An 8,917-nucleotide genomic window follows, 5' to 3' on the forward strand; every position below is an offset into this window, starting at 1 on the left:
GTTCCTGCAGGATAGCGCATAATCAAATCTCTGCATTTCCATTGCATATCAGTTTGATTACCCGACAAGTTGGTTATTTTTGCTTTGTTACTTTGGCCTTGTGCCAGCACGGGGGTCTTGCTTCGTGGGCAGCCAGCATTCAGTCTCTAGAATTTGCACCACTTCCGACAAATGCAACTCTGTTAGTATGTGACCAAACACAGCATGAAGGCCGAAAAGACAACTTCTTGTCAAAAAGTTTCGTCCCCCACTGGTTATTTCCTCGAAGGAAAGAGCAACGTTCCAAGCTGTGCAACAGACTCTCGGATATGCAGCGTCAGCATTCGGTTGTCAATTTTGAAAAATGCCGATGTTATTCTGATGAAGATGATTCATCAATCTCGATGAATTATCGGCCCGTAACCTTGAGCTCAGCCACGTTCAGCAGTTCAGTTTCAAAAGGAAAACAAAAATTGGAGACGTTTGTAAACAAAGCGTTCGAAACCCATTACATATCTACGACGATTAGACCCTATCTACAGTTTGAAGAACAGTTATGCGTATTAAATGAAATAATTATTACAGTGAAAACGGAAAACATATCAATTCTGAATGCCAATATATAAAGCATTCTGTTAACTATTCGGATAGGCCATTAGTCTCATCGCCAGATTGTAATTTCTACGAAATCGGAGACTACATCGACTGCCTGCCAGGATGACGTATCGCCGCCAAATTCCGCCCGTGAACACCTACCTTCCCGCTGATGGTGGCATCCAAACGCTAAGGGTTAAAGTCGAATGTCATCGAATCTCCCGGGTTGTTAATGTGGGTCTTCCTTTTTAAAATACCAACCGTTGGAGGCATCGGGACCTCGACTATAACTTGCCTGTTTCAACGCACGACCCACGCAGAGTAGACGCCTTAAATCAGAGCTCTCACAAACGGGTAAGGCCTGTTACTTTGTTTGGCGCCTTCGACACTTTCGTTCTTCTTCTTCTTCTTCTTCTTCTTCTTTTGGTAAAAGTCTTTAACTCGTTCGTAGTTGCTATGGTGTCGTATATTTTTTTAACTTTTCCTTCAGATTTGGCAGAAAGCATATATCAGGTCATGTGAGCTTAGATTGGCGACTGATCAAATGCATGTCATTTAATCAGTAACGTCGAGAAGCATCGATACCTTAAATTCAGATGATGAGGATAACAGGCTAGCTGTGCACTCGGATAAATTCCAGATTTAATGACATTTCATCAGTTTGAATCTTACATTAGTTGCTGTTGCCGTTGTTGTTGTTAAGTTGGCTCTATGCCATTAAGACTCTTGCCCAGCGAGAACGTCGCACAATGCATCAGGTGAAAGTGGCCGACTTTACGTGGACGGCAGAGCCTGGTATCGCCTGATCCTAACGTCCGCATCGGCGCAGAATGTATGAGACGATTGCGTAACTTCATGCAGTCTTTTCTGCAGCGACAGCGGGAATCTCTCTCTCTCTCTCTCTCTCTCTCTCTCTCTCTCTCTCTCTCTCCAAGGAATCTAAATTTACTTTTGCCGAAGGATTTTTCGTAAAACTAAACATAGTCTCTGCTTTATCTGTAACTCGGTTAACATTTCACACCAATTTCCTCTCCTCCATTGAAAATTCGAATATCTTTCTGCAGGTATCATTGTAAACACACTGCTCCAGATAATTGTCTGAACATGTTCCCGTGCCTCATGAGTATTCCGAGTGGCAAATAAACATCACTGATTTCTTTTCAGGTAATTTTGTTCCCCTCTGTTTGCAGTGTTTTTACTGTTATTCTAAATTTCTCTATTCAAAGGGGTGTATGGGATGTTAAGACGCAGGGGGAGAGATAAAACATTGGGTTAGAAAAAGTACTACCGCTTACTAGCTCTTATCAACTTGTGCGTCATGATGACAGAGCCTTTAAGTCAACTTTTATTATACATACAAAAGGAAGCATAAACAGACTAATTGAATACATAAACTAACGCCACGGCAGCTGTAATCAACAAAGCGGAATAAAACATTGAAAGTTCACTAAAATAATGCATTGTGTTGAGAGGAAATGAGATGATTATTGATGCCGTACAAATATTCCTGACCTGGTACTATTTCGGTACAGATGAAAACGCCCTGATTGACATATAGTCAATTGGAAATAGTCTACGTGGCGATAAAGGCAATGTTGAAAGTATTTATGAAACGCGTAAAGATGTGTAAATGTCTTATCTAGAAAAAAAAACATTCTTTTCATTCTAAGTAGTTTGTTTCCGGCGTCAATGGCCATATTTGTTGGAACGCCAGTTGACAGAAACCAATCAAATGTACAAAAAAAAAAAATACCCATAGCTGCTTGTTGCCACATGACTTCCGCTTCCTATGTTTCATCGTAATCGCTCTCCAACTCCTTTGGTCACTCGGGCCTCGTTGTGATGCCTTTCCCTTAGACATATGGGTATTCTCAAAGCCTAACAAGTACATAAGGGGTAAAAGTGAATGACCTATATAAAACATTGTATTTGAAATTACAGAAATGTAATCACAGTAATGGCTGTCGAAACCTTGAAATGAGAAGGTTAATCTTACTCGTGCTGAAATGACAACGGAAACTGTCAGCGGTGGAATTGACACTGGAGATAGCAATGTAAAATGTCTTTTATACGAAGACCGCAAATGACATGCCATTTTATAACAAAACAGGGCAATTCTCCACGATTAGAACTCAAACGAACTCAAGAGAAAATTCAGAGTTAATTTTTGTGTCAAGCAAAGAATGAATAAGTATCATTTCATGAATTCAAACACACTAAGCGAAATACCAGAGCCACTGCTGCTGCACTTCAGAGCAACCGCAGTGAATCGGTTTTCATCAAGCTTTCTGCATTAAAAAGTTTTAATTATATATATATATATATATATATATATATATATATATATATATATTTATATATATATATACAGTATATATATATATATGTGTGTGTGTGTGTTATGAAACGTCCAAATGGGAAGCCAGCCATGTTAATTGATAACTTTTCCCTACGTCTATGGCTCAATAATAGCTTCCCGAAAATTGACTGGGAAAGGTATTGCAGCGTATCATGATTCCTTTTCCGTCTGGCTGAACTGTAGTTTGTTCACGTATGACACTGTAGATAAAAATAAATGGGAAAGAGAGGGTAAAATACTGACATCATCACGAGAGAAAAGGGTGGGGCGCAACTGAAGAAATGGCTTCCTCTGAAGGCAACGGGTGGTACTAGTGGTCATTTAAAGGTATAGATTTCAAAATTCTCCCCGCCCCACCTCTCTCTCTCTCTCTCTCTCTCTCTCTCTCACACACACACACACACACACACACACACTTGCCCTTGAAGTACAGTACAGCAAGCTTTTCGAAGACTTTCCTTTACCAGAGCCTTAATTATCTTGTCCTTGAAGCACTGGCCATTACCGGTTCTTGCAACGCCCTGGAATAACGCACTAACATTGACTAAGAAAGGTAACGCTTTTTCGTGCTGTGTGATGATTGTTATAACATATGTCTCGTTCAGATTACCAGCATGGCCTTGAAATAACTATAGTGGTTCGAAACAAGAACCTTTCGAAATGTGTTAGGCCTAAGTTTAACGGTGTCATTAAAAGATTATTTCAGTTGCTACCATAATCAACTTGAGGGCAGTTCAAAGAGCCATAACCACAGTATTTTTAGCAGTTTTCTCCAGGTGAAATTAGAAACTATCAAAAGATTCTAACTGTTCTACAGCCGATGTTAGATGATAATCATTCGAGTCCACCAATAGTGCAACAGTTTACTCTAGCATCTCTGACTTTCGGACCATTACCGAAATCGTATATACTGGACCTTGAACCAAGGATCCATTGCAGGTCACACGAATTTGAATGTATGAAATAAATAATCTATTCATGAAACAGTGAAGTTTAAGAGTAAATTATTAATTTGTACTATTATTTAATTTTATGGGGCCATGGTAGCCTACTATGAGAATGTATAGATACACTGGGCATATGACCACGAGAAAATTAAAAATCCGAGTTTAAGACAAACGCAAGAACGATCTTACAAGGTTTTGTAAGCATATATCTGGTTTCCTCCAGTATTTGTATGAAGATCATAGTTTAAATTTACTGCAATCTTCTCAGTACGTAAACGTCTCCACCGAGACGTTAGTGACCCTATATGTGGTGGGTGTAAAACCAGATAATGGCCAGTCAATCAGTTAAATCGTCTTTGTTGTCTGTGTGGGTGTGTGTGTGTGTGTGTGTGTGCGTTTGTGTGCAAACTCGAAATCAGAATGCAGATTGTAGCAATGAAGGCGGTGCCTTGTTGGTCTGCATAACCAACAAACAGTAAGAGCACAAACCACCAGACTTTTAGCTGAGCTTCCTACATCTCCAGCAAAAGCCTCAGAATTATTTGCGTTATGCCTCCATGTTAGTTAACGTCCGTTTTATATACGGATGGAAAGGGCTGACGCGCATGAATTGCAGATATACATAAATGATTTATGATGCTGAATAAAATGTCTTTGGTGTTTCTCTTGGTAAAAGTTTCTGTTTTGATCTATCTATCCATATATACTGTATATAAAGTTAATTTGTTCATGTTAACTTGCGGACTGGAAGAAAATGGATGAATTTTTATGTATTGTACTGACGTGACCAATTGCGTTGATTTACTCATTAAGGCAAACGCTCTCGTCTACTTAAACTCAGTGGTCTGACGAAGAGTGAATGTAATATGAAGTTGAAGGGTGTCATCCTGATTCTGGTGCAAGTGTGAATTTCATAAGGGTTCCTTTCGGGGAAATAAGGAGCCAATGGCCTACCCTTTTTGACCTTGTTGATGTGAAGTGTTATAGTTGAATCCATGGTCAGGCTAATGAGTGATAATAATTAGAACATTTTTTTTTCGGGTGTTAAGCCTTTGAAAACACACAAGTTTTGACAGTTTTCGGCAGAATTACCCTTCTGACCTTTAGAACAAACGTAATAATGAAACGACTGGACAGAAAACCTTGTAAATCAAGTCGGAATGACCTCGAAAAAAAAATCAGAGCGTTCTATTTACTGGGTTTTCTTTGGACCCAGGTGCAATTTTCTTCTTTTTCGGGGTTGGGGTGGGGTTGTTGCAGTCACATGGGTGGTACATAAGAAATTTCACTCCCACCCCACCCATCCTAATCCTGTTGTGCTTCCAAGTTTGAAGTTATATCCTCGAATTACAGAAAGAAAATCGGAACACTTCTGTTGGATCTGAAATATTCATGATGGACTGGAGTATAGAGTTTAGGCCAAAGGCCAAGCACTTGGACCCACGAGGTCATTCAGCGCTAGAAAGGAAATTGAGAGTAGGTAGGTTTAGAAAGTGTAACAGGAGGAAAACCTCGCAGTTGCACTATGAAATAATTGTTAGGAAAGGGTGGATAGCAAGATAGAAGAAAGATAATGTGAATGGAGGTACAGTAAAAGGAATGAAAGGGGTTGCAGCTAGGGGCCGAAGGGACGCTGCAAAAAAAACTTTAGTAATGCCTACAGTGCACTGACGGCGCTACCCCAGTACGGGGGAAATATTCATAATAATCAAAATACTGGCCAGGTAAAAATCTATAGTGATGGTGCAAAGACTTTCCCAGAAAAAAGTTAAGCATACCTTAGTTTTACCAGACCACTGAGTTGATTAACAGCTCTCTTAGGGCTGGCCCAAAGATTAGACTTATTTAATGTGGCTAAGAACCAATTGGTTACTTAGCAACGGGACCTACAGCTTACTGTGGAATCCGAACCACATTATAGCGAGGAATGAATTTCTATCACCAGAAATAAATTCTTCTAACTTCATTAGCCGGCCGGAGAGTCGAACTCGGGCCTAGCGAGTGCTAGAGCTTGCTCTTATTGAATTACAAATTTCCAAGCTCTACATTCAAAATTGTCAAAAGTACTCAAGTTTCACAGGCCAGATCAAACTGATAAATTGTTTGAGCAATAATAATGAACTGCAAACCGAATCCGCATAGAATATTATGAATAGCAATGAGAAAAATGACAATCACATAATCTATGATAATGATAATTATAACAATACAGTAATTGTTATCGGAATATAAAGTTAGGCCAAAGGTAACAGTAATAATTCGATTTCAACACCAATATGACATACCTTTGTTTTACCATTTTTAAAATCATTGTGTAAACAGAGGGAATTCATATTTCCGTGCATCTGTGAATACAATGAATACTCAATGAATAAACAACTATTAAACAGACAGAAAATATTCTAACCATTCACACGTATCTGTGCGTTAAATTCTCACGTGAATGACAATAAGATGTGCTCTAATGACAGGAAATGAATAAGAAGAGGTGAGAGATAATCTTTAGGCATGCTCTTCTTTTTCATCTTTTTTTTAGGAATAGCTAGCCCATCCTTTCTGTCCTTGCATAAAATTATAAACTTGGCTAAATGATGCCTCTCTGAAATAAAACTTCTGTAGCCAGGGGGAAACCTGAAATCTCTTATTTTTATTTTATAGTTTCTGGATAACAAAAATATATTGTACTTATAAAGAATAAACTGGTGAGTTTACTTTCTTGTTGTAGGTAAGTTTTGGAATGGAATATAAAATTTAGGGCCAAGTCCTGGGACTTATGAAGTTATTCAGTACTGAAAGGGAAATTGAGGGTGAAGAAGGTTTGAAAGGTTAATAGGAAGAAAACCATCGCAGCTGCACTATGAAACAGTTGTTAGATGGTGGAAAGTAAGATGGAAGATAGAATATGAACAGAGGTACAGTTTAAAGGAATTGATGCTTACGGTGCACCGCGTGAGGTGCATTGACAGCACCCCTAAGGGAGTGGCTAAGTTTTGATATTTCGCTTTAATTTTCATGATTGGTTGCCTGTAATAAATCATATATTATGCAGCATCAAAAGTAGCAGTATTCCTACATCTATCTTTAGTAAAGAGCCAAGTCATATGTGTCCATTGCTTCATATGCAACTTTTTCCTCCACTGAACTTTGTACATTTTTTATTTGTTTCGTTGACCCTCAAAACCAAACACGTAAGTCATACATCCCTAATTCAAAGAAATGCCGAACTTTATTTTTTTTTTTGGTGGCGAACGTACAAACAAATTGTCTGAAAATACAAATAAACGACAATACCATTAAAGATAAAAACGGCCAAACCCAAAGTAACTTGTCTATTTTTCCACTGACAATACAGTAATTGCCAAAACTGTTAATGGTCCAATGACAGCTTCATGGTCCTAAACCAGGGATGGTCAGGTTTCTAAAAACAATTATATTTGAGGATTTACGAAATATCTTTGTTTCTTTCATGAAAAGTCTCCAGGAAGGTAAACTTGTTTTTCTCCTCATTTTGGATCACTGTTAGGCCATGCCTGTTCTTGCCTCTTCCAGATTCGATCTAAAGTATTTCCTTTTGTTGTGGCCGAAAATTTTAACAATTTAAACAAATTACCGTTTGCTGAATCACTTTCAAAACTAATTACTGAATCCCCTTTCCAGACTCAATAGGACGCCATGAGTTCAGGAACACCATTACTCATCAAGGGCTCTTGCTACTGCAAGGGTATTCAGTATGAGGTCCAGTCTGGAACTGGGCAATGGATCCGCTGCCACTGTTCCATGTGCAGGAAGCTCATTGGTGCCGACTTCTGCACTTTTCTTGCTGTCCCAAACTCGAAGCTGCAGATGAAGGCAAAGGAAACAATGAAGACTTACAGGAGTTCAAAAGAGGCTGTGCGGTCCTTCTGCAGCACCTGTGGGTGTTCTGTGCTCATGAAGTACGACATTGAATCCAACACCATTTGGATCAATGCTGGAACACTGGACCAAGAGATTCCAGTTACAAGGCCAACGCGAATATTCACAGATGATAAAGCCTTCTGGCTGGATACAATGAATGATGCTCCTCATTCAGGAGATATATCCAACTGGGAGCCTGACTGTGCCAAAGATTTGTAATAGGCTGAATCTGAAGGCAATATTAGTCATCGTTCATTTAAATCTATTGAACTTACAAGCCAAAGAATCCGTCTCCTTTTTTCATACAGTGGATGATGCCCATCTGCTTTCTTTACAAAGTGAAGTGCTAAAATACCATTAACAACAAATGACTTGAGGAAAAATAGTTTCCAAATTGTAATAAGATGTTTATGGTTTTATCTATAATAGGTATCTTTAAAAGGATAAATGCAGTAAAAGTTAGAGTGATTGTAAATTAAGTTTGATTATGAGAATTGATTGAATAGTAATAATAGGAATAATTGCAATAACAATAACATTATTAATAAAAATACAAGTTTCCCAAAAAATACGTTTTAAATTACAATCTTTAAAAGTACTATTACAATATTTTATTTTTCTTAGTCTAAAATCATGACTTACCACATACCAAAGGTAAATATATTCTTAAGTTGAGTCAATTCACTTGGAGGCGTCATTATGTAATGATATAATTCATATTTACACTTTTCAATCACTTTATCCAATAGGAAAGGTGTTTCCATATTATAATTAAAGCATGAAATATCTATGATAATTACCAGGTTACAGTATATAATTTTATTGTTTATCACTGTTGCCATATAATAAATGTTACAAGAAACTCTGTCTCAATGTGTTCTTAAAAGCACTCATTTACAACTGATGTTTCAGATTCCATCCTTTTCATGGATAGAGTATTATTATCAAGTTACTTTACTAGATCACAGAGACATATGATTCATTCATAAAGGCAGATGAAAACTGCAGCAAGAAATATCAAGATGTCCGATAGCCAAGATGGAAGGTACCAAAGATGACTGATGGAAAGCACGGTGGGGATGGTGGGGTGCTACTTACTTAACATTTAAAGCCCACTGTAAGATGCAGCCTTTCTACAGGG

At 38.2% G+C, this 8,917-nt stretch overlaps 1 long non-coding RNA gene across 1 annotated transcript; it reads left to right on the top strand.

Annotated features, from left to right (window-relative positions):
- Window positions 1-719: 719 nt before the first annotated feature.
- Window positions 720-8,643, top strand: LOC136850115 (uncharacterized). The gene is made up of 2 exons (XR_010856541.1): window positions 720-927; window positions 7,537-8,643. It is a non-coding gene; the product is annotated as an uncharacterized lncRNA (long non-coding RNA).
- Window positions 8,644-8,917: the final 274 nt, after the last annotated feature.

The sequence above is a fragment of the Macrobrachium rosenbergii genome, chromosome 21 (assembly GCF_040412425.1).
Source record: "Macrobrachium rosenbergii isolate ZJJX-2024 chromosome 21, ASM4041242v1, whole genome shotgun sequence".
Lineage (NCBI taxonomy): Eukaryota > Metazoa > Arthropoda > Malacostraca > Decapoda > Palaemonidae > Macrobrachium > Macrobrachium rosenbergii.